General features: G+C 35.3%; 1 protein-coding gene and 1 long non-coding RNA gene across 2 annotated transcripts in view; both read right to left on the bottom strand.

Annotated features, from left to right (window-relative positions):
• LOC123672955 (Krueppel-like factor 6) overlaps positions 1-27,755 on the bottom strand; it is a 522,109-nt gene that overhangs the window by 447,044 nt on the left and 47,310 nt on the right. The window lies entirely within an intron of this gene.
• On the bottom strand, positions 11,957-27,453 carry LOC123672958. Its single transcript, XR_006746394.1, has 3 exons — positions 27,276-27,453; positions 27,086-27,129; positions 11,957-12,025 (listed from the first exon to the last, which is right to left on the bottom strand). It is a non-coding gene; the product is annotated as an uncharacterized LOC123672958 (long non-coding RNA).

The following is a 27,755-nucleotide window of genomic DNA, read 5'->3' on the forward strand; positions in this document are numbered from 1 at the left end:
ATAGTTGCCAAACATTTGGATTTCAGCAGGTAGATACAGAAAATAATAAATATTCTACATACTATGGATCTGACAATTAGGAAAAATATGTTGATATTTAATACATAAATTTTATTAAAAATTGCGAGAGATAATTGAATTCATTATCGAAAAAGTCAACAAAACTCCATTGGATCTTCGGAAAATAACAAATTCAAATATGCTGCTTTGAATGTAATAAGTTTGAACTTATATGAAAAACGATTCATTCGGGCGTATTATTCAAATATGGATAAAACCCAAACGAACGAAATACGAAAATTTCATTTAACACCCGAAGATAGAGATTTATTTATTCTCGTTCGAATCCGTTCTCACTTCTCTAGCATCGGAATAAATTCATCGCGACCGAGAGATTCAACAAAGTGCGATAATCTCGGCTATTAATTACTTTTGCAACTTGAACACAATTTCTCTTGCTTCGTTTCCACCCTTCCCTTTGGCCGCCTCGGATTCATTCATGGCGTCTAAAACCAGAGGCGGCGTTTCATATATTCGGTGCATAATAAATAGTTCTCCTGAGAGATTGTTTTTATTTGAGTAATGAGCAAAGTTTGAAACCAAGAACGGAAATTTTTCATGGAATAATTTGATCGATTTATATGCGAACAATAATATAGTTATTTTCCTAACAAGTGTGAAAAGTGATACTTTTTCGCAAAAAACTGCAGTTGACGAAAAGTTGACTCGTCAAAAATTAAATCATTTAAAGATTTTCCATTCAGTGCTAAAATATTAAAACATCTCAGAGATGCAGGTTATAAAGTTCCAACTAAAATTCAAAAAGAAACTCAAATGCTAGCTTTCAAAGGCAATGTGAATGCGAACAATAATATAGTTACGTGTTGCTCAAACAGGTAAAACACTAGCTTTTCCAATACCATTACTGGAAAATTTGAACAATGGACTCATCTTGATTAATTGGGAGCTATATTAATAACGCCCAAAAGAGAATTGGCACTTCAGATTTTTGAAACTCTGCAAAAAAAAATAGAACTTACCATGATTTTTCATGTGGTTTGATTATCGGTGAAGAAGATTTGAAATTTAAGAGACATTGAATGGATCAGTGTAATATAATAATAACTGATCCATTCTATTTCTCTCAAATTTCAAATCAGGTGTACAGTGCATCCCATTTTGGGTAAGACAGCCAGGTTTCTCGCTTGTTATTTAAGATAGAGCCTTGCGGTTTTCACGTTCCTGTCCTTTTTTTTTCGTGAAACTCAAGTTGGTCTAATCAGATTTTGCATAACTGTTTCCGTTCAAGAGATACAGGACGATTTTGAAAATTGATACTTTTCGGACCCCTCAGTGTTTTTTTGACATTTCTGAACATCCTACCTACATAGTATCATACATCATTTTGAAGGGAAAAAAATAACGAATTAAACGAAGTAATGATAAACTGGGTGTTCCATTAAAAAAATATAGGTTTGTGTTGAATTTTCAAAACCATACCTCGACAAAAAAATTGAGTACGCCACTGGATTCTACGCAGAATTCTGATTCAGACGTAGTTTTCAGCTCAGCATTATTTCTAATAACTTCGGAGATAAAGGAGGGGTCCGAAAAGTATCAATTTCCAAAATCGACCTGTATATCTTGAGCGGAAACAGTTATGCAAAATCTGATAAGACCAACTTGAGTTTCACGAAAAAGAAGGACAGGAACGTGAAAACCGCAAGGCTCTATCTCAAATAACAAGCGAGAAACCTGGCTGTCTCACCCAAAATGGGATGCACTGTACATATAATAATATGTACACCTGGTAGGTTGTTAAAACATATGAATGGAAACCCTATCTTTGTGCTGTAACCTCGGCTGTAACTTTACAGATTTTGATTCTTGACGAGGCTGATCGTTGTCTTGACATGGGTTTTAAAGAAACTATGAATGCCATTATAGCTAATCTACCTTTGGAAAGACAAACCTTGCTTTTCTCTGCAACCCAAACAAAATCTGCTAAGGATTTGGCCAGGCTTAATAATCCTAACGTCGATCCTAACTATTAGGTTTCTGTACATGAACATGCACCAGATAACCTTGAACAAAGTTACACTGTGTGCGAGTTGCAGGATGAGGTTGCTATATTCTGGAGTTTTATCAGTCCGAAATTTTTTTCTGCCAGACCCCACTTTTTTACTTTGTCACTGGACTATTATTTTGATCGACTCTATCCCAATTGATATTGGGTTTACGAAAAAGTCAGTGGATACAAAATTGTAGAGGATTTAATGATCTACAACTTCGAAAATGAACGTTCTGGTCGAAAACTACTTAGTTTAGAGGTTATGAGCAAAAAACAGAAAAAATTCCGAAAATGTTGAGGTTTTTCGGCCCTCCTCAAGTTAGCACAGGGTTCTTGTGTTGCATAACTTGACAGAGTCATGCCACAGCACCCCCGGGCCCCGAACAACCTGTAGAAGTTTCATTAAGTTCGGAATTTTTTCCAAGTAAAATGTATTTATCTACTGGACTAATGTTCTCCTACAAGAAATTAAACAAATGCCATTTTCCAACGATAACTCGAAAACTAATCCTAGGATTGAGTTTGACCAATAGACGTTCTTGTTCAGAAAGTCATATTCCATAAAATAAGAAAAATTCCGAAAACTTAACCGGTGAAAAATTTTCCATTAGACTTCTACCTGGGCTTTTGGTGGAAAAATACCTCGAAAAATACCCCAACATGATGGCAACCCAGCAGAAAACGCCAAAAATAAAAACAAAGACTTCCGAATAGCCGACATGGTCCATCTCCCCGCCTAACAATAATCGTGATCGAATCCAGTTCCTCCTTGTTGTACCATTTTTCATCGTGCATGAAACAATGACCGCCTTTTTGTCGCATGTCGACGCACCTCTCGCTATGTGTCCATCCATCCGGGGAGCAATTTATTACGCGTGTCACGTACAGATGCCACCGTTGCAGAATCTTCGTGAAACAAACAAAAAAAAAAAAACGGCGGACATATGTGACCCGGTTCGGTCGGCGAGCGACGCATTCGTGTGTCAGACGCAGGAATTGACCGCCGGCCGGTGGAAGGGGTGATAGTATTAGTCATATTATCGACAAATGGGTAGTGCTACAGATGTGCGACTAAGGAATCCAATCCCGCAAATGCGGGATCCCTCTGAAATTCTGCGGGATAAAAATTGCGGGACATTCCATGCGGGATATACGGGATTCAATATTAATTTTGAATATTAGACAATCAAAGCACAAACGTCCTTTGAAACCTCCTAGAAAGCAATAAACCACTTATAAGTTACGAACGAAGATGCAACACTAGTTACTGCTGATGAAACTACACTACGATTCATGATCATCAAATTGGAAAGTCATTATAACTCGTTATTGAGTAAAGAAATGGTCGAAGTTTTATTATATAGAATAAAAGAGCGCCGTTCATCAATGACAAGTATGTTACCGTATTTAGGAAACCCAGGCAAATATCTGGGATAACAGTCAATGCTTACAAATAGCCAAGAAGACACATTAGTACTTCCTAGCAAATCAACATTACGAAATGAAGTTAAGAGTTTGACTCACAGGCTGCAAAAAGAGACGTCTTTTGAAGACAAAAACTACTACTTGATTTGATTTCAAGTCAAGCCCAAACTAAGTAGCTTGAATATCAAGTCAAGTAGCTTGAATACCAAGCCAAGTCGTGAATCCCTAAAACTTTCAATGAATTATCGAAAAAAACGGCGCATATTTGACCTAAACCTGATGATTCTAACTATGGTAATTAAGGCCTTGTTTTTTCATGCAAAAATAATGGAGTTCTCTTTACTACACCTTATATTTTTGGAAACTGCATAGAAGCAAACATTATAGTTTTTAGTGAATTGTTTATAGGCACAAAATTCACCAGAGGGTGAGTTAGAAAGCATTCAAAGAAATCCTTCTCGTTTTATCCGACGAAAATGCACATCCAACGGCAAGGAATTACTCAACAGGAAATTCAGTGCTACCAAAGCCAGCATAGATTTCAAAACAGATTTTATTTCGACAGGTTCACCTCCGTATGACCCTAATGTAGTAACTGAACCGTGAAGTTGTACGTTCGGCGAGTTATAAAATTTGGAATAGTAATGGGAAACATGTGGTTTAAAACTTCACATGATTTATTCGACTGTGAACGAGAGTAGATGACATGAATAGAGTGGATAAATGGTAGTTGAAATACTGTTGTATCTCTGTTTCAGAATTAGAATTGATTGGTCAATTTTTTCCGATAATAAGCTTTCGAAATAGGTCAAGGAAAATGTTTCTCCCCCTGAGAGCTCTTTTTGTAGGCTATAAGAGAATGAAATATGGTACAAGAATCGATCTTAGATCTATCAGATATCGATTTCTGAATTTTTGAAAATTCAATTCAGATTTTGCAACGGATGATTTTGTTGTTAGGCTTATTCATTGGGTATGATTTTCCAGCGTTTGAAACCAAAATAGGATGTTCGTTTTGTTAAAAAAAAAAGAAAAAAATTATACCTCGTTCGACGATTCATATTAAATGAATTAATAATAATAATTTTGAAACCATCCATCAACATATCGTTCATCTCCGAAAAACAAACATTATCCTCATAGTTGAAATTAGTACTGGATCAAATTTGATACATATATGATGTTAGGTCTTTAAGTGTTACGCCGCTGTTTTCTCCTAATAGTTTTACCAGGAAACCCTCGAGTGGGGCCTTCCATGCATGTGTTAAGTAGTGTGGTTAGCAAGAATGCGCCTAGTTGAGATGCATGGTATGTATGTAACTGTTAACAGAAAACAGTCAATAAAGACAATAGTCGATTGTCTATCTCAAAGGTTGTAAATAAAGTCTTGTACCATTTACAAGTGCAGCCAAATATTATAGTCCATAAGGTTTTTATTAGAACCACATCTGACAATTCCTTTTATTTTGTTTAGCATTTCAATTATTGAATATCTGAAGCAAGATTTTGAGTTTGAAAATCGCATTCCTTAAAAACAGTATAAACAAATTACTCTATCCATTGAAATTCTCACAGAATAAAATTTTGAAACTTTTTTCTATAAAATATGTGTTATTGAATATGCTAAAAATTGAAAGATCGAAATTTATTGAGCAAAATAAGGACCACATCATTTTATGGCAATTTCAATTCAATTCCTTAGACTTAATAATTTTGCTCCGAATTTCGATATTTTCAACAATAAAATATGATAGCTATTTCGAGAGTTTGGCCAGCTTTATTTTCTCTATAAGGATCGTTGAAAATCTTCAAATCAATATCGAATTCTAACGTCAAATACCAGGTGTCCCAAGTTATCGTATACAGGCAATTTCTAGCTTATTTGACAAGGTAATAAAAAAATAAAAAATTGCTTTGAATAATACCAAAGTACCTTCCCAATGATGTATGAAAAAAGTTCTTAAATTTGACAGCCCTGTGGTAGCCACCACTAACTTTTTGTTTTTAAATGGCGCCCCCTGTATATTGTCAGTGAAAATTGCGTGTCATTCTATTTGGAATACAACGATAGCACATACTTAGTATTTTTTCATTATTATTAACATTTTGTGAAGTGAAGTGTAATTAACATTTTGTGAAGTATGAATTGCAACCAAAATACCAACAATACAATTCAAGAAACGAAGAAACATTTAAAGCAAGTATTCGGTTTTTGGAAACCAAAAAAATATCTACTTTTCATATGTGAAAATTGTACAAAAAAACAAAATATTAATGTTCTTGTTAATAACAACAGAAACATTAATATTCCGTGTCTTCTCTTACGTTATTTATTTATCCTTATAAAAATGAAATGCTTCCACCCATGTTCAACTTCACATATGATGAAAAGAAGATGATTTTCTTGTTTTAAACAACCGGGAAATTATAATATAATAAATAATTTTGACACTTGCTTCAAATGTTTCTTCGTTTTTTGAATTGCATAGTAAATATGTTGGTTGCAATTCATACTTCACAAAATGTTAATGTTTTTGTTAGTGACGAAATACCAAGTATGTGCTATCGTTGTATTTCAAATAGAATGACACGCAATTTTCACTGATAATATACAGTGGGTGCCATTCAAAAATTAAAAGGGTAGCTTCCACAGGGCTGTCAAATGTAAGAAAATTCTTTATTCATCATTGGGAAGGTAGTTTGATGTTATTCAAAGTAATTTTTTTGTTATCTTTTCAAATAAGCTAATATTCGCCCCTATACGATAACTTGAGACACCCGGTATACTGCAATATTAAGAAACTCATCAACAAAATAATGACACAAAGTTATTTATTATTATATAATAATTCATTAAATTGAATTATTCAGGACACTTATATGGTTTTTTCACATAGAATTTACCGCACTTGCCTTGTCTCGTTGAAATTAGTAATAATTTTATATTCTAGATGAGGAGAGTGCTATTTTTTTCGGAGTTGACCCCCGTACCCCCACAAGGAGAAATTAAATGGAAGAGGTTCTGACATAAGTATTCTTCTCCCCAAAACCATCAACCTATTATTAGAAATATTTTTTCGTAAGATTTTTCTTTTTCGAGATATTGGACTGATTCAACTCAAGAAAATAACACGGTATATACCGAATACGGCCCTGTTCAGACCCAAAGAGTAAACATTGACCGTCGTTCCCCTAGCAAACTCGCAAATGGGGCTCCGGATGGTCCCACACGCATTTTTATTTATTTAAATATGTCAGGCCTTGTGGACAGAGGACGAAAATATTAAGCGCAAAGTTGGTTCGTGAAAATACCTTAATGGCACTTTTCAAGGAAGAACATTTGTCGACCGCAAATCTGTGACGAGCTTTTGAAATTTTTATAATGACCGGATTTCCCCCTCGAGCTACCCCGTTTCCTGGAAGTAACGCAATTTAGCGTTTGGATTCCGCATCGTGCCTCAATGTTGTCATTGTCAAAGAAGAATAGCAACAGTTTTTCATACACGTCACAATACCAACAGAATCAACTTTCTGTTCGGAAACGAACGTGAAAAGCACAGAAGCGAAGTAAGGAGCTTTTCTCTATTTCAGTATCGTAATGAGTTCATTATAGTTCTAAAAACAGTGCTATAATGAACTCATTACAGCATCGTTTTCAGTTATATTTTTTGTTTTGTGGTTATGTCTATTGACTTCCAATCCAATCAAATCTCAAAAAACGTCAATAATTGTCAATATAATATAATTTGGATATAATGAAATGATTTGCAACATTATTCACAGTTTCTCTTAATTCTGGTGGTGTTAAATCGATTGCGTCAGACAAAATACACGAATTTAATGCGTAACTGTATATGATTTCAAAATTCGAAACGTACGATTCATGTTCAAATTCTGTAATCTGTCAATTTTCGTAACAGTCACAACAACTGCCAAGATACTATTCAAAAGTTAGTAGGATATATAATCTGCAATATTTCCCAAAACTTGACTGAAATAGAGAAAATATCGTCTAATACTCGTTGCAGAAGGTAATTCCAACACTTTTGCGTACGAAATCTCGCTCGTTTTCGATGTATTTCGAATATAAGCCCATTCTACAATTTTCCAAGCTTACAATAATTCAACATCCAATTAGTATATTTGTGCTTGATCTCATCTATATTTTCATACATATTGGAAAATATTACATAGTGTATCTTGAGATATATCTTGTAGTAAAAGCGATACTTTTCCGGAGGACAATGTGAACGTTTGTGCTTTTTTCACGAAGTATCATCTTTCCAAGCGTCATAGGAAATTACTGTGTTCAATTAACATGCGAAGTAATAGAATTACTTGATATTCATGTTATCATTTTTTGTGCAATTTTCTTGCAGGGACGAAGATGCCTATAAAATAATAAATACATTCCTAGAAGGATCGATGATTATTCTTTCGACATTAATCAAGAGGCAACGGCAAACCGAAAAAAGTAATGATATACAAGGTGTTTTATTTGAAATATCGAAGTTGTTAGTAGTTTTTGATTTGAGCGGTAACACTGCAGCGCTGAAAATATTTTATATAGATAGAGCAGTGGTTTCTACCTAAGAAACCAAATTTTCAAGAATATCTGTTCTCCGTAACAGTCTAGAATACCATCGACCGTGGACCACCCTGTATAATCGACATCAACTTATGAAACAAGAATATCCTGCATTTGAATTTGGCTATGTCTGTGTCCGCAAGTAACAGCAAATTTTATTTCTTTTTTTTGTGGAATTTTTTTGGTAATCGTGTATGTGTTGTTATGAAAAGTTTTCAGGCGTCGCTTTAGATTCTTATTGTATGAATAGTAATAACCATTGGAATGTTATACTTTTTCAAAGGTACGAAATTTTTAAATTCAATATTCGTTGTCATAATATTTTCATAAGGATTTAACGAAATATCAATTCAAAGTATTTCATGAGAAATTTTCGATACGGCTCTGTCAGGTTAGTTGGGGGAGTCTTGAACCACCGGATTATTTGCAATTTCTCCCCCTACCCTTCCTTCGTCGTATCGTGGAAACGAGGTATTATAACAGAACTATCATGGTGACAATGGCTTAATATCTAGTAGAGCAGATGCCGATATTTCGGCTAATTGGTGCGAAAGAAACAGCTGTTTTGTTTCTAGGTTTATCGTAGAAAAAAGGACCGATGGACTGGGCAGTCACATAATATTTGATTTATCATTGTACTTAATAGGGTTTTTAACAAATTCAACAATTCCTCTCAAATTATTCCGAATGTTTATTGAGCTATTGATCGTATAAAATTCGCAAAGTGTGCGATGGGATAGTCCTTCAGGTTCTATTCTTTTATTATATTGAAAATTATATTCTTTTAATCTTTATTGGTCGGTGATCCACTAGCGAAGGGTTCTCCAATAAGAAGTTTCATATTATACCGTTTTTTGTATAAAGACTGATGTCTTGAGGATTTTGAGGTTCATTTAACTAACATAAGAACTCAATCCAGCAGCGTCGTATCTTCATTGATTGGGTCATTGAAATGCATCGAAAAATCATCATCAGTTATGAAGCCTATTTTCACATCGGATACTACGTTCATAAGCAGAATTGTCGCATTTGGAATGATTTTTGAGAAAGCCTCCCCATCTTCAGTTTGTCACTGTTTGGTACGGTTTTTGAGCTGGTGGTGTGATTGGACCTTATATAGGGTGTTTTTTTCGAGGTATATAACTTTAAGTTGGCATTACTGTTCAAGATGGCGACCGATTCAACAGCTGTCAAGTGATTTATTCTCAGTTTGGTTTGGCAATTCGTCATGAATAGACTCACGCCTGAACAACGCTTGCAAATAGTGCAATTTTATTTCGAAAATAATGGTTCTGTGCGGAATACGTATCGCGCACTACGTCTATTTTAGCGATGAAGCGCACTTCTGGTTGAATGGCTACGTCAACAAACAAAACTGCCGCATTTGGAGTGAAGCTAATCCTCAAATGTATGTCGAAACACCGTTACATCCAGAAAAATTGACTGTTTGGTGCGCTTTATGGGGAGGTGGAATCATTGGTCCGTACTTCTTCAAAAACGATGATGGCCAGAACGTTACAGTCAATGGTGATCGGTATAGAGCCATGATAACTAACTTTTTAATTCCTGAATTGAACAACCATGATGTCCAGGAGCTGTGGTTCCAACAAGACGGCGCAACATGTCACACAGCTCGTGCCACAATCGATTTATTGAAAGACACGCCTAATTTCACGTTTTGGACCTGTGAATTGGCCTCCAAGATCTTGTGATTTAACACCGCTAGACTACTTTCTGTGGGCTATGTAAAGTCATTGGTCTATACGGATAAGCCACAAACCCTTGACCATTTGGAAGACACAATTCGCCGTGTTATTGCTGGTATACGGCCACAAATGTTGGAAAAAGTCATCAAAAATTGGACGTCCAGATTGGACTACATCCGAGCCAGCCGTGGCGGTCATATGCCAGAAATCATATTCAAAATGTAATGCCACAAGATTATCTTGCGGATAAATAAAATTCATGTCAATCGAATAATCCATCGTTGTTTTATTGCAATTTGAAGTTCTATAGCTCTAAAAAAAACACCCTTTATCATGTAAATGATGGATTGGACTAAAAAAATATTATTAATTATCGTTAATGACAAACATTCCTTTTTATAATGAAATGAACATACGTTGATTTCTCTTGAAACATACTCGTTTTTTGTTCAATACAAAAAAAAAATGGAACCTCTTATTGGAAAACCCTGTACAATTACAACATAGAAGATGTTTATTCGGTTCAAAAAAAAAAAACGTGAAATTCTCAAATTGCAGGGTTCGCTTCCAATTCAGGCGAACCTTATTGGAAATAACAAACCAAACTAACTGTCCGACTACGAGCGAACATAGAAAGAACGAATGTCTTTTCACGGTGGCAGCGGCGTTATTGCATTCCGTTCGGGAACGTTCCAGCCGTTCACGCCAAAAGTAACGGATGTTGGATCTATGGTGAATAACATCATTCCCAGATAAGTACTTCCTTGCCGGTTAGCGCGCGGACCGCTGCGGTATTCGTTCGACGAAATTCCATGTTTCGAACCGCAACGGATGCAATGTGACGTCAGACAATGGGACAACAGAAGAAAACAACCGCTCGTGCTGATTAGGGTTTTCGATAACATAAACGAGCGATATCGACGATGACGAAATTGTTGATGTATCGTTTTTAATCGTTTCGAAACGTTTGACGGCGATGAGCAGTCTTTTTTTGCTGTGAACCAGTTACACGATTTTTTCAAAGGAAGCGGGTAATAATAATTCTGTTCAAACACTATCATAAGATGTAAAATAGTATAATATAAAACAAGTTGCAGAATGGGCTCATATTCCAATAAGAATGCGAAATTCGAAAACAAGCGACGAAGGAGCGTTGGAATTGTCTTCTGCAACGAGCATTAGACGATATTTTCTTTATTTCAGTCAATTTTTGTGAAATATTATCGAAATTCAATGAAAAATTCAGATTATACATCCTAGTGACATTTGTATTGTATCTTGGCAATTGGTGTGACTGTTACGAAAATTGAAAGATTACGGAATTTGAATATGAATCGTACTTTTCGAACTACGCATTAAAATCGTGAATTATGTCTCAAAATCGATTCAACACCACCAGAATTGAGAGAAATTGCGAATAATGTTGCAGATCATCTCACAATATCCGAATTATATTATATTGACAGTTATTGACGTTTGATGAAATTCGATAGGATCGGAAGTCAGTATAGACAACCACAAAACGAAAAATATTACTCAAAACGATGCTGTAATGAGTTCATCACAGCATTTTTTTTAGAACTGTAATGAACACATTACGATACTGAAATAGAGAAAAATGCACGCATGAGTGTTGGAATTGACTTCTGCAACGAGTATTAGACGATATTTTCTCTTACTATTTCGGTCAAGTTTTGTGGAATATTGTCGAAATTAAATGAAAAATTCAGATTATATATCCTAGTGACTTTTGTATTGTAAATATCTTGGCAGTTGGCGTGACTGTTTTGAAAATTGACAGATTACATAATTAGAATTTGAATCATACGTTTCGAATTTTGAAATAATTTATAATTACCTATAATTAAATTCGTGAATTATATCAGACGAAATCGATTCAACACCACCAGAATTGAGAGAAATTGTGAATAATGTTGCAAATCATTCCAATAAATCCAAATTATATTATATTGTCAATGTAGACAACCACAAAGAACTGAAATAAAACAGAAAACAATGCTGTAATGAGTTCATAGCAGCACTGTATTTAGCACTGTAATGAACTCATTACGATACTGAAATAGAGAAAATCAATTTTAACCTATATAAAAACCGAGATTAAAACTGAACCAAGAGAACGCAGTGAATATAAGCAGATAAAAAAACTTACACCTATCTGGTAGAGAGAGTTTTAACAAAACTCATACGCCTTTTCATGACAGGACTAGCACTCACCTAAAACAAAAAAAAATAGATTAAAACAGAACCTCAAAAATTTAAGGTAATAAAATCACCAAAAATAATGTTGCTCATAGAGATAAACCAAATTCAGTTTAGAATAGGTCACATTGCAATGTAATCTAAGTAATAAGGTAATGATTGAAATGAAAGAATATTTAGTAATTAAGAAAATAATGGGAATATTGGACACAATTTTATTCTATTGTTTAATTTGTAACAACGCCGACGTTTCGAAACAGTTCTTTTCTTTTTCAAGACTAAAAAATAAATAAAAATAAATATTTATTTATTTTTTAGCCTTGCAAAAGAAACGAACTGTTTCGAAATGTCGGCGTTGTTACAAATTTCCCCTCGGGGAAAACAATTGAGAGCAAATAGCAAATGCACCATCTGATGGTACGTATACACGAAAAAAATTCAGATGTGATTTGGAGGCTTGAAAAATTAAATTTTTCTCGACCGATTTAAAGGTTCATTATTGAAAATACAAGACCAAAAAGAGGAAACCACCCCCTAAAACTTCCAGAAGGGTGTGTGTCGTAACAAACGCCGTTCAATCGTCCCGGAATCGATTCTCTGGGCCGACACCGTTGGCATTAATAAAATTAACGGCAAGGGTGAGGTACGGCTCGATTCCATTGTTGCCTTACATCGACATCCCGTCTCCGGGAAGATATATAGGCGAATTTTCCGAAGGAATTCAGATTCGTAATTCCGGTATTCTTTTGTCAACGGACCGACGATCCGCGAGGATCCCGCGGGACCCTGCGAGAGACGTCTTTTCGCCCGGCCTTACGCGGGGATGTTGGAGCACCCCCGGGATAGGCCCCTCCTCCCCCGGAATCGGATGACTCCGCGCGAAATGAAATGAATCTCAAAAATTCAACAGGAAACGGATGAATTATTGCGTTATTGTTCGAATAATTCAACGTTTCATCTTTTACGTCATCGGAATGTCCCCGCTGTATCTCTACTGTTTCATCTCTCGACTGCAAATTGAATGTTTCAATCGCCTCAACTCCGAAGAAATATTTCCGTCTTCCTGATGGGTGAAAATTCGCTTTTCTGTCGCGTGGCGTAGGATTTGCTTTAAAGAGAGTTGACATTTGAAGCTGGTAACGTTACATTTGACCGCCTCAAGTTGAACTTTTGAAAACAATTCGAAACAATCAATTACTTGGGGGTTGTCCATTAATCACGTGATCTTTTTTTAGCATTTTTTTAAACCCCCCTCCCCCATTGGTGATACGTAGTGAGGTTTAAGACCACCCCCCCCTCCCCCTTCTCAACATCACGTGTATTTTTAGTACCTACAACGAATCTTAAAATTTTCTGAATATTAACTCAATTTAAATACAGGTATAAACTATAATCTTTCTTCTGAAATTAAGGACCATAATTAAAATGTCTACACCAGGTTGCAAGTTTTTTTTGATTGCCATAACAATAATAATAAACGAAAAGTGTAATCATAGGAAAAACATGTATTGTACTAGTACATGAATATATTTAATGTAGTCAAGGTCACTACACGCCGCGCCGTGCCGCTTAATATTTGTTTAAAAATCGCGCGTTTGACGAAAAAATAAATACTCGTGATATCTTACTACACCCCCCCTCCCCCTTGTGATATTTTCGTGATTTTTATCAAACCCCTCCCCCCCCTTTCAAGCCTCACGTGATTAATGGACAACCCCTTGGCGTCAGGAGCATTTGAGCGCTTGTTCATTCTTATAACTGTATTTTGCAACAAGATTAAACCTGTTATTTTCCACTTCAACTTGATAGGATCCGGTATTACTCCAATATTGAGTAGTTTTTCCGATTTTCAATTATAATATCACAAGAGCATAGACAATATTCAATTATACACCGATTCACGAGACGTTCGCGAAACATCACGTAAGCGCGGCTCGAGTGAAGAGGTTCGTAAAATCGAAATATATTGTCTATGCTCGAGTTGGTATTCGTTACGATATAACGAATAATTTCTATTACCAGAGTACTGCATTTAAATAATTCAATGACACTTCATTGAGCTTGACTTTTATTTTTTTGGCGAACGTCCGAGAATGTTACTATGAAAATGATCCCAATATGGCAAGAGGAGAAACACCAAAACGATTATACCATGTCGTCAAGGGTATATATCCACTTATCACTAGGACTTGAATATGAGAAATTTCATCAGAACATGAGTTATTATATAATCTTTTAAATTTTACTCTTGAGGTATATCAAAGGTCTGAAAAGGTATTGGCTTTCATTCAACAGTGTTTTTTCTGTCTGGTACCCATATAGGGAGTCACGTTGTTGACTTTAGTCAGGATAGAGCGCTATATGATCTCAGCTGCCAAAACCAATTTTTGTTCATGTAAATAACAAAACATATCAATTTAATATCAGTCAATGCAGGTAAAATAAGACCGTTAGGGCTCTATTCGTGGTTCATTTTCGACATTTTCTTTAGTCGAAAATTGTAATTCATTATCACTAAAGGATGAAGAGGATTCTCAAAACCCTGCACAAAAAGTAAACATATTGTTGTTATCCGCCATATTAGCACTAGAACTGATGCACCTACTCCCAGAACTAGTTCGGAAAAGGTTGCCCTGGGTGCGCACTGAGAGCAATGTGGGCATAAGCAAAAAACGTTAACACTGAAAAAGTGCGCACCGAAAAGGTAAGCGGAAAACGATACACCCGTACGGGACAACACTAGTACAACAAGCAGAAAACGCTATAAGAATCAATTCTTCTCTCTCTCAGCTATCTACGCTCGTTAGGTTTTATGTCAACACAGTGCCCTAGTCTGTCAGATTTCTAGGTGAAACGTCAATTGAAAAACCGACTATATCATGGTTACAGAGCACGGAAACCGTGGATTTCAGAAGGTAACCGTATGTTCAATAAATTGAATTCATCATTGAACGCTACTAGACTTGAAATTTTCTTCTTTAAAATTTATGAAATGTAAACAGGTAACAAATACAAATGTATAAGACCTCAAGCCGTCATCAACTGAGGTTAATCATCCGCCAAGACAAGCTTTTTCGGTTTTATCACAGTGCATTCGTCGTCTGTCGTTAAAAATGAGAAATAAAATAGGTCCCAAATTAGAACCCTGAGGTACCCCTGATCTCACTAAGAAATAGATCCATTCGACTTGCCTCTTTTCTCAGTTGGTGCAACCATTTCTTCGACTATCTTATTGTGCCCTCCCACGAACGACGCGCATTGATATATGTCTGTTCGAGAACAAATAACCAACAAGGCGCAGTTTGCATTCTTAGCATCGTATATTGAGAAGACCGGCCCGCGCGCCATAAATCAGACCGAACTTTAATAAAAATGGCGGCGTGGCGAGTTACTTCCCCCGCATTTCCGAAATTCCTCTTCTTTTTCCATCGCCCGGCGATCATTAAACGCGAGATGAAATGTGCGCTCTACGCTCGCCGAAGAAGAGAGAATAGTGGTGGTAGTTCGTAGTCAAAAACGGGATTTATTATATACGTTTCGCGGATGGATATCGTGTATTCCGGTCGTTCTTCGCGTGTGGGTTCCGTGCGTCTGAGAGGTTCGTTTCAAGGTCTAAACGGAGCGTATACCATGTGTCAATTTGAGAAGGTACCACCTTTCATATCTCGACCACAATGCAAAATAAGACAAAATGCAAAAATAGGTAATCCTTGGTTCGTAGGGGAACATTTCATACGGTTGGTTTCCAATCAATTTGTATCACAGAACACCTTGATCAAGATAATGCTGAGGAATGATAGGCTCTATCCAACAAGAGATTTATATTGTGAATCCAAGTTGATGAACGTTGAAAATCTTTTTATTTACCAGTCACTTATGTATATGTTCTCGAACAACTACCCTCTTGTTGACTATGGAAATAAATATATGACTAGATTAGTAGGTAATGAGTCTCTCCAAATTCCATTATTTAAGAAAAGCCATTCTCAGAATTTTCTATTTAGGTCCGAAATTCTATAATAGGCTTCCACTGTATGTGAGAAAAATGAAAACTAAGAGAGGATTCAAATTGGAAGGCCGACTTGCCTTTGACTCGTTGATCTCGTGATTTTTTCGATGATACGCGATAACGGTGAAATTGAGCGAATTTCTTTGAAATGTCGATCTTTCCTCCTGTTTTGCGCCCAGAACCGTCCACACCAATTACTTTATTTTTTGTTTTTTTTTTCTTTCTGTTCAGATAGGTTTGGTGCTTAATTTCGTCGGGGAGCGGAGACTACATAATACAAGCGCATTGCGCTTAGATGGGTTTCCGATCGTCGATGATGATATCCAGTGTAATGTTATAATTTAGTTGTACATAGCCACCATGTAATTGGAATCAGAATAAATTTGAATTTGAATATATCTTGTGAGCGTGATGACAGCCAACATGTAAATAATGAAAAATTATTACTATAAAATTTTAGAAACGGTTTCCATAATATTTACACAAAAATATACCCTGGAAACCAGGAGACCCGTGGGTAGACCACTTAAAAGATGAAAAGACTCCTGGATCTCAACGTCTAACGAATCGCATGATTGAGTTGGAAAAAAACAGGCTGTGAGCCTAAAAAAAAGGGGAAGAAGAAGACAAAAATATAGCCTATTTTTAAATTCGGCCCTAACTTTTCGGAAAACTGCAACTTGAATTTCTCGGCATGCTCTGCGTATTCTTACTTTCTAGTTGGGGCTGTGTTTTATAGACAACCAACTTTGAATATGACTAAAGGAAAATATCTAAAGGCGTCAAGTCTGAGGACCTTGGTGGCCATTCAATGAGCCTTCTTCTACAATCCATTTCTCTCGGAAATGTTTTATTGCAACTCTTGTGACTATTCTACGCTTCTTTTCATTTTTCAGAAGCACTAACAAAAAATGTCTAGCGTACGGCATAACGACAAAACACTCAATATTTCCGTAACAACAGATCCGATACACTAACATTCATTGTCGCCCGGAAAAACATCGCTTTCACTACGAGGTACAAAATGTACTATTATCAATTTTAATACCGAAAAAGATCAGTTCCCTGATACGATTGAAAAATTCTTTATAAATCATTTCAGAACTGATTGAAATTTTGAATCATTTCGCTCTGGTCCAAATATTTTACTATAAAAGCAACAATGATGATCAGCTGGTTATCAGACGATAAGGTCGAAAGCGTTGACGCGACAGGAAGTGAGTCGACTTTTCGAAGATAATTCAAAAAACTATCGTGTTAGGTAATTTTTTCTCCGATTGACAGCAAATATTAATTTTGCAGATACATATCAATCAGAAAAAGTATTACTTTTACTGCCTAGGCAGCAACATGATTATTCTCAATGGGAATAAAACATTTCATAAGTTATCAAATTATGTACTTATACATTTCCATAGCAACCAACCATTCCGAGCTCTCAACAAGAGATTATTCATTGCTCTTCTAATCATTCTATCCTGTGCCGCAACTGCTCCCCTGAATCAATATTTTACACAGCGTATGACAACATTCAGTAGGTGTTGATGGTTTTAGAATAGAGAAAAGCTGAACAAAGCTAGAAAATACGAAAACTTATGGGTATCAGCAATTAAGGCCAAGTTTCATGAATCTCCCTACATCACCGAAACTAACACGATACACAACAAGCTTCCACTTCCTCCTCTTTTCGTTAGGTCGTAACGTGTTCTTCTTCACGGCGTCTCTGTTGCAGTGGAGACCCAACTTTCCAACCTTCTTTTCCTTGGTTTTCCCACGTCTCTTTTTCCTCTCGGGCAATTCTTATGAGTCTTTCTTCTTCGGCTCTACTGACATATTATAGAAAATTATTTTCTTGAGTGGCGCTTATGCCCTTATCCAAATAAAACAGAAATCATTTAAATAATCAACAAAAATACAGAAAATTGAAAGTAACTTTCAATAATTCCGTCTTGAATCATAATTTTGCTCCCAAATATCTTGGAGTTAAACTTGATTCTTCTTTGAATTTCAAGGTTCACTTGGAAAATTTGCGTTTGAAATTGAAGTCGAGGAATAATATCCTCCGAAAATTAGCAGGATCTTCATAGGGTGCTGATGCCAGCACTCTCCGTACAGCAGTACAGTACTGCTGCTGAATACTGTTGTTCTGTTTGGTTCAGTAGTGCTCATGTTCATAAAATTGATGCACATCTTAACGTTTCTATGAAAATTATAAGTGGAACTATTAGATCTACACCTTTACATTGGTTACCGGTGCTATCACATATAGTTCCGCACATATTCGTAGACAGGTTGCAGTCAAGAAATCTTGGGATAAATTTCATTTCTACCCGAACTCATTTCCAATTGTATTCTACTTCCCAGATTCTAGAACTGCTGAATTGAAATCACGCAAACCTTTATGGATTAATACCTTCCTTCAATCTAATGAAAGCGATAAGGAAATTTGGCGTTCGGAATGGACTACTTCTAACGTCTTCAACAAAAGTCTTATCGTTGATCCTTCAGAAAAAGTTCTAGGTTTCAATCTTCCTAGGAAAATTTAGTGTATTTTAAATCGAGTTAGGACTATTCTTCTATTGATAACCCACTATGTGAGTGTGGTGTAGAAGAAACCATTGACCACTTGGTGAATAATTGTCCGATTTATAAATTTCATGGTGGTTTCCAAGCTACCCATTCAGTTTCTGATTCTTTTTCAGAATGGGTCGCTAACTTCAAAAAGATATAATGAAAACTAATATTTGATACTCCTTTCTGGTTCTTTTTTTTTTCTTTGTTTTAGGATCCAATTGGCAATTATAGAGTAGTCAAACGTTGGTGAAAAGAGAGGATGAAGAAAATTTTGTTTTGGTTGAAGAGGAAATCCTTCAATATAAATTATGTCAGCTTATTCTGTAAACGTTTACACCAACCAGTCACTACACGGGGAGACAGAGTTTTTGCTGAGGCTTTTATCTGTTCTCTTGTATCATACGTTGAAATGTATGATGCCCCGTTACATTTCCCCTGCTAATACTGAGATTCATCGACACATATGCTTCATTGTTTGAAATTAATAATTTGTATTGTTCTTCCTCAATAGAATATATACATATACAGGGTGGCCATTTTTTCAATGGGCTTGTATTGATAACTTTTAAACCATAAGAGTTAGAAGGTCGGTCAAATGGAGAAAAAGTTGCATGCATAGAAGCATTATCAAGCAGTTCAAACAAATCGAGATTATCAGGGCCGGTTATTGAGAAAAGTGAATTCTGTCATTTTGATTTTTCTTTTTTTTCCACTTTATTTCAAATATTATCAAAAAATGTTACAGGAATTTTTTATTCGAAAGTAAATTGTTCTCAATTTGACGTTATCAGATTTCGTATCCAACGTTTCGTGCTCTCTGGGCCACCCTCAACCTCATTTTTTTCAATACGGACCTGTATATTTTATGACACTTTTCGAAATAACTTTTAACGCTGAATTCAACGATATATCATACAATGTCATTCAAAGTTGATTTTCAGGTGATTTTGACCCTTATCCAAATTTCTTTGGGTCGGATCTGTATTACATTTCGGTACCTTTAGTTTAATTAACAACAAGCAATACATTTCGATGAGAAAATCAACTAATCATCATCTTGAACTAAATGGAACATATCAGAATCAAATCAAGAAACCAGTAATAATTATTTACATATTTCAATTCATAATAATTAAACGAATTATCATTTAATGAAAGAAAAATCGAATGATTATTCGAAAGTAAATGAAAAAGAATGAAGTAAGTGTTCGAAATGTCCACCATTTTGTAAAATGCACTTTACGGTTCTGGAACCCATACTTCTTATACATTTGCTTATTTCGTCTTCTTGAATACCTTCCAATACATTCTCAATCTTCTCGCGAGAAATCACTATTGTTGGATTTGTCATTTGTTCCAGAATCGAACTTTATTTTGATATCATTACGCTATAAGTTTTGAAGGCTTGGTATTCAAATTTAAAATCATTGTATTCGCGTCTCTTGACTATTTTATTAACAGCAGTTTTTGATAAATTGCATTCACTACAGATCCGACCCAAAGAAATTTGGATAAGGGTCAAAATCACCTGAAAATCAACTTTGAATGACATTGTATGATATATCGTTGAATTCAGCCTCAAAAGTTATTTCGAAAAGTATCATAAAATATACAGGTCCGTATTGAAAAAAATGAGGTTGAGGGTGGCCCAGAGAGCACGAAACGTTGGATACGAAATCTGATTACGTCAAATTGAGAACAATTTACTGTCGAATAGAAAATTCCTGTAACATTTTTTGATAATATTTGAAATAAAGTGGGAAAAAAAGAAAAATCAAAATGACAGAATTTACTATTTTTATGATATCTCAATAACCGGCCCTGATAATCTCGATTTGTTTGAAATGCTTGATAATGCTTCTATGCATGCAACTTTTTCTCTATTTGACCGACCTTCTAACTCTTATGGTTTAAAAGTTACCAATACAATCCCATTGAAAAAGTGGCCACCCTGTATACTGACATAGTCATTCCATTCTCTGCGTCTCTTCCTCATGAATTTCCCGAAGTCACAACAAGCTACTTTTCAGAATGGTCTCGACTCGGGTATAGATGACCTGCATTCACCACAAGGCTATGGCCAACTACTCGAGTTATACCGTGTATTCGACGTCTAGTCCGGGCCTGTTCGAATAGATATGCCCAATTTCATTCCATCCGCAATTTTTGCCCAATGTTTGTGTCTAATCCAACATCCATACATAATTGACACGATCGCACGTGAAATATGTCGAAAAATCGATGTTAGTCGTATGAAACGTAACCGGCAATGCGACAAACGTTCGTAACGCGAACGGTTACGTTGTGAAAATTCGCAAAACGGACGCTATGTCATAGCGCTGCTAATCGTGTCGCCCCGATCGACTAGGAAATTGGGGGTCTGGAGGGTTATCGCGTGACATCAAAGGTGACTCCTCGGGCCCGGGTTGAGGGACGTATAAAGCACTATATCGCCCCGACACCGTCTTTTAGACGGGCCGTATATATCGGAGGGGCGATATAGAGGTCTGCAGGGTTTCCTTTATTTGGGTTAGGAGATCTAGGGGTGACTCATCTCTGGGAATGTCAGAATCTTCGGACTGACGAGACGGCCGTTTGGTAGAGGTCCTTTATCTTCCGAGCGAGATCCACCTACACAAAGACGTTTTGAAATAATTTATGATCTTGTTTCTGTTCAGAACGTATCGAGATATGTATAACCCTTTAGGGGTGTTTCTATCTATGTTTGGTTCGGTAAATCCTCTGCGATAGATTTCAAAACTATCAACGATAGTTCAGACTCTTGAAGATATCAGTAATATAGGTGTACAGGGTGGGCAAACTTTGAAGTTTTAGCTTTTAGCACCACAACTTTTAAATCAGGGGAAATAGAGAAAATCTGATACACCATTCTCGTTCCTTTTTTCTGAAAAACTAACAAGAGTAGTGTTCATTTTTAGCCACCTTCTTTTGAAGTTATGAGAAAAACTTAAGCTTTCAAAAAATGGCACAGAAATCTTGTGTTCCCATTCAAAAAACATAACTTTGGGTCATAGCTTCGTTATTAGAATTCCAGCTGAAAAAACTATCACGCCATTGGATTCTACGTAGAAAAGGGCCAGTAAAATGTTCTGATATTAAAGCTCTATCAACATAGTATTAACGGAGATATAATTTTTTTCAATATCGCAATTTTTCCAATTATCGCTAATCGCTTATAACTTGAAAACAAGAGAAGGTGGCCAAAAATGTTAGTGTTCTTGTTAGTTTCTCAGAAAACGAGAACGAGAATGGATATCAGATTTTCTCTCTCCTCTGGTTTATAAGGTGTAGTGCTGAAACATCGAAATTTTCCCACCCTGTACAGTGTGTCCCGAAAATATGATGCCAAATGGAAACAGAAGATTCGCTTTGAAAAATGAATAAGACTTTCCTAATATTGCTCAAATGTCGTTCGTTACGGAGATACAGGGTGTTACATAACAACAATTTTTTATTCATTTTTATTCATAATTTCCACAATTTTCAAAATTTTTCAATTAAATTTGAAAGAATGTTTGTGTCCAATAGGTGCTGTATTTCGAAGAAAATTTTTACATTTTCAGTTGCCACAAGTGACTTACAAAAATATCTTCTTAGTCGCAGACGGAATACAGAGGGACATCAGCCGTTGACAGATATAACACAGAACAGCCCAGAAGAATATCATTTTCAAAGTATTCAGTTCTTAAACTTGACTCAACACATTTTATCGAATGTCCCAAATTCGTTGTCTGGGGATTGGATCTGTGAACCCCCCCTTTGAGCAATAAAAAAATGAGTAGCACATTTTCGGGCTCGAAAGTCATGGGAATGATTCAGAAACAAGAATATAGGGTGCCGTACGAGTTGTAGCCGAGAGATGTTGAACGGCGTTAGTTTGCTTGTGAAGAGCTGCTTGCAAGACAAAGATGGAAGAGATTTCGGCATCGCATTTTGACTGGGATCCTTACGATAATACCAAGCGATGAAAATCAAGGGGGATATCCCGGCCATGCTTCCACCACGACGGTCAAACTGAATATTCACGGTTCCAAGGACCAGCTCGGCGTAGTGTATGATGAGTTGTTACAGCCGACTGAAACAATCACGCGTTTGAGCCAAGCATAGAGACAGACAGCCGTAATACAACTTGAGATTTTTAAAGCATGACAATGCTCGACCCCATGTTGCGAATATGGTCAAGAACTAATTGCAAACGTTGAAATGGGAAATCCTACCCCCACCTGCCGTATTCTCCAGAAGTTTCTCTCTCGCACTATCACTTGTTTCGATCAATGGCATAAGGCCTGACTGACAAGCACTTCAACTCATATGAAGAAGTAAAAAATTTGATCGATTCGTGGATCGCTTTAAAAGATGACTTGTTTTTCAAACGCGGGATTCGTACGCTGCCCGAAAGATCGAAGAAAGTAGTGGCCAGCGATGAAAAATACTTTGAATCATAAACGCATAACCAGTTTTTCACAATAAATCCTTGAATTTCTGAAAAAAGAGCGGAAGCAAAGTTGTACGCCTACGTTATATCATGTTATATATTTTTGTAAAAGGAAAAAAGTGTATTATTTGTTATAGAAATTGTTAAAAGTTTGTATTATAGCTTCAAAACTAATGACAATGAGAAATAAATGATAATAAATAATGGATTCTACTGAAAAAAGTACTGAAATTGGAAAATGGCGTGAAATTAAACGTTCTCATGAGTTCTTTATTATTGGTGCTATCAACATTAAACAAAAACATGGTATAGATGTTTTTCATGAGGTCCGATTTCCACCAAATTAATTATATCAAAAGTCGAGTCCGAAAATGTGCCATTCATTTTTCCCTTCACTAGACAACAAATTTGGAACAGTAAAACATATTTGTTACTGTACTCACTTTCAGTTAGCTGCATTTCTATTCGAATTTTATTTTACTTGAAATTAACTGTAGTGAATAAACATGAAATTTTCAAAACTTGCACATCACTATCCAAAACAACAGTTCAATCAAATCGCTAGCTCTTGTTATATAACGTATAACGATAAAACTACAACTATCGTACCATAAAGAAATCCCAGATACCCATCGAGAACACTTCAATTTCAAACTCTCCACCATATCTGAGCATCCCATGGCAATCTGAAATTGCGGAAAACAATAAAACCAATGGCAACGATCAAATCAACGATTTCGACGGGTCCATTGCCATAACGTGGAATGCAGGTACGTATACGAGAAAAGAAAATGGAAACTGCGCGGCTCATGAAATAGTTATACCGACGATTAAATTCCTCCTCACACATTCCATTGTTGGAACGCACTGGCCACATTAGTTATTGGGTATAGAAAGAGACGCCAACAATACAGACAATGGCCTTTATTCCTAATTGAAAACCGAAGATATCTCAAGAGAGAATGATAAACTGGAAGATTGAATTCGGTTGAGATCCTAATGCTTTTTGTTGAAGATCGATACGAACAAGAAATCTTCTATGAGGTTGGACACAAAACATAGATTTCAGAATGCTTTTAGATCTTTAAACATCGTACCTAATGTCTTGATGATAGAAATTTCAAAGAATATTCTAGCTCTAAGCAGACAATTCAATTGGGGGATTCAAATGATATCTAAATTATACTACCAGTCGGAAAACGAAGGTCTATAATATAGAATACAAGACGTTTTCAACTATATATAATTTTTTTTTTTGTAAAAGCTGAAAAATAGTTCCTAAACAATTCACCAAAAGTGCTCTATTCAAACACAAAGAATAAACCAATAATATCCAGACTAAATAAACTATTAACCAGATTTGTTGAAAAATTGAGAAAACAAGACGATGATAGCAACCACAGTTCCTCAAGGAAACACTCAATACAGACCTTATTAACATGAAAATTATTCATTTTTCATTTTTAAATGTAAATATAATGTATCTGAAAGATAGCCATTTGCTCCGCAATAATTTTTAAATAGAATAATTAGAAAATCGAAAAATACAATTCAATATTTTCCGAGATATTTTCTTCATAACTGAGGTATTAAAATGAATATCATGGCAAATGACAAATTTGTGAGAAATTACGGATAAAAATTGAGTATCGCTATTTTTTTATTGAAAAAAATTTATATCCAACTTGGCATTCGTTATCGATAGTCAATAAATTATTCATTAATTTCCTATAAGATCTTTCAATAAGCTTGATGACGACCCAAAAGTGCGTTAGTTTTGTGAACTGTAAAAATTGTCGCCATTTTGCAGTGAATTTTAACAATTTCAGTGCGATCTTGAAGCACGTTTCATTTTCAGCAATAGCGTAATTTTTACGTTTCGTACATTGAAGTTTCTTTTTGTAGTTGTTTAAACTATCGGTGATTCACCAAAGAAGTTCTGGAGCAAAAAACGGACACTGTTCAATGATAAATATCCCCCCTGTATATTGACAATAGAAATCACATGATGTTAACTCTAAATTGTATTGTTTATGCTAAATTTCAGTGAAATATCATGTGAAATGCAGATGCTATGAGAAAAAACTCGAAAAAAATCAAACTTTAAGAACCTGTATCTCGAAACTAAAACATTTGCTGTCCAGGTTTATAAGACTTTTTTCCTTATAATAATGCGTCCTTTTCGATCGTACCTCCAATTTAAGAACATCCTAGACAAAAGCAATGACCCTGTAGCAGCGTTAAAAGTGTTACAACAAAATTTTTGTGTGAATTATGACATAACTTGTAAGAGAAAAAGCCTACACAATAAGCTGGCATCCTCACGACAAAGATAAATCTCCTTCCTTTCCTGCTATCTTGATAAAGGCATCAAAATTCATTGATATTATCTTCGGCGTTATTCAGAAACGGTTATTGATCCCAATCTCAATTCAGTTCATCTAACAGCCCTTCTCCTGCAGAAAGTCTGCCTGAATAGTCCGTTATTACAATAACAATGAATATCGATTAGTTAACGCACAGCTAACTGAGCAACGCATCTCCTCTATCGCCCTTTCGTTCATGAATTTGTTTGAGATATCGCTAGTGTTGTGAATTTCGCACCATAGTTTATTATTTACATTTTCAATGCGAAATACTTGGACAATCGGAGGAAAAAAAGTAAATTATCAATGTGAAAAAAATTCAATGAACTTCCTACGACGAGATTCGAACCCGAAATCCGAAAGCTAATTCAAAAAATCATTACTCCGAAACTATAAGTGCTGAGTTGAAAAAGTTTTCCTCAGACGATACCAAAGGTTTTTGATTGTAAATAATTAACCAACATAAGACTATGTGATTTGAGATGTCTGATGTTTATGTAACTACGATTATTATTTATAATTGGTTGAAAAATGGTTTTTAACGATTGAATTATGCGAAAACTTTTATCATTTACACGACGTATTCACTGTTCTGCAGAGTATTAGAATGGCTGTACATTATTTTGAATGCGCATATTTGAAAAGACCATAAATATATAGAGGCGAACTAAAAAACGGATTAATAATAAACTGAAAGTATGGTAAAGATATAGAGAAAACGCACCATTATTTCAGAATTTATATCTGATAAAAATAAAATAAATTCAATTGGTGATGCAACTTCAGACTAATTAATCAACATCGTGAATTATTGCAATATAATCTCATCATTATGATATTCAAGTCTCTCAAATTTACAATAACATAATTCCTAATTGAGCCATTAGTGGACCTATAGACAGAAAAAATCAAACTCTAATTCATCGATTATTTCAATAATTATTTTCGATTTGTTCGGAATGAAACCTTATTTAGAAATGGGATGATGAATAACAGACAAATTACTTGTTTGAGAACATACATACATGTTGATGATAAGCGTTATAGCTTTTTTATTAGGTAGAAAATCACAAATATCAATATATGAATTTCGAATGCCAAAGTTCTTTTTTTTTGTTCAAACGTAATGGTCGTCAATGGTTTCCATAAACATTGGAAACATTTTTAAAATGGACAGTGATGATGTTATGTAGATGTACGAGACACCACAAGAGTTGGTAAGTGAAAATTTCATCTAGAATTTGTTGTCGAATACATTCAAGGAAAAATATGAATACGCTCACAAGAGCGAGAGAAGACTCGATCTGAACATGAAATGATATCATACATTTCCCATTTTTTCTACGAAGTTGAAATCATCTACATTATAGACAAATTACTACATGCATGCATCCGAAAGTTACGCTAAGTAGGTACAATTAGATGATATGGATATTTCAGAATATTCTATATACGTGCTTTTTGAGAAACCTATAAGAATAAATCAAATTTTCAAAATAAAAAAACCGAAGAAAAATCATCAAAATATTGACCTAAAATTATGTAGGATCTCTATCATTTCATATTGAAAAATACTCAATTCCCAATATATATCCGGAATTTGTGATGTTAGCCCTCTATAACTAACTTTCTACTTAATATACATTCATAACTATTTCATCGATACTCACAATTATTATATAGCAGGAAATTTTCCATCCAAGTTGTTACTCACCTGAAAAAAAAAATTCTCATTACATTTATATTCTTCCTCAAAAGAGAAACATATTGAATCAAATTTTTCCGCAAACGTGTGAGGATGTCGACTTCATGCATGTCTATTTATAATGTTGAAGTTTAATTTGCAGACGTCATTTTTACCGTGAGAGTATAAAAAACTTGCAGGAAAGTTTTTGATGTTTTTCTCATTCCACAGCTTGTCTGTTCTTTAAATGTCACTACTGTGCTGGATTTTGCTTTGAAAATATTCTCTTATTGTTTTTCCATTTGAATGCCATTTGCAGAAAAAATATCTTGCTTCATTAGGAGGAAAAAACTTTTTGAGATTTGACAGAAATTGTCAAACTATCAGTCTTGCCACAAATCACAGTTTTACTCATAATGAAACACTTTAGAATTTGTATGGAGGAAAGTAAATTTCTGCCTCAACTGGTGACATTCGATTTTGTATATTACGTCAATTGTGTGTAAAATATTAAATCCATTCGTAGAAAGAATAGGAGTATAAACAGAAACATCATATTTGATGAAGTTGATTTGTCAACGTTGTACGACAAAATTAATGTCCGAAAAAGTTGGCTGACAACTCGAATCAATTTATCATGCGACTCATCTTTGAAT

Source organism: Harmonia axyridis, chromosome 2 (genome assembly GCF_914767665.1).
Source record: "Harmonia axyridis chromosome 2, icHarAxyr1.1, whole genome shotgun sequence".
In the NCBI taxonomy this organism is placed as follows: domain Eukaryota; kingdom Metazoa; phylum Arthropoda; class Insecta; order Coleoptera; family Coccinellidae; genus Harmonia; species Harmonia axyridis.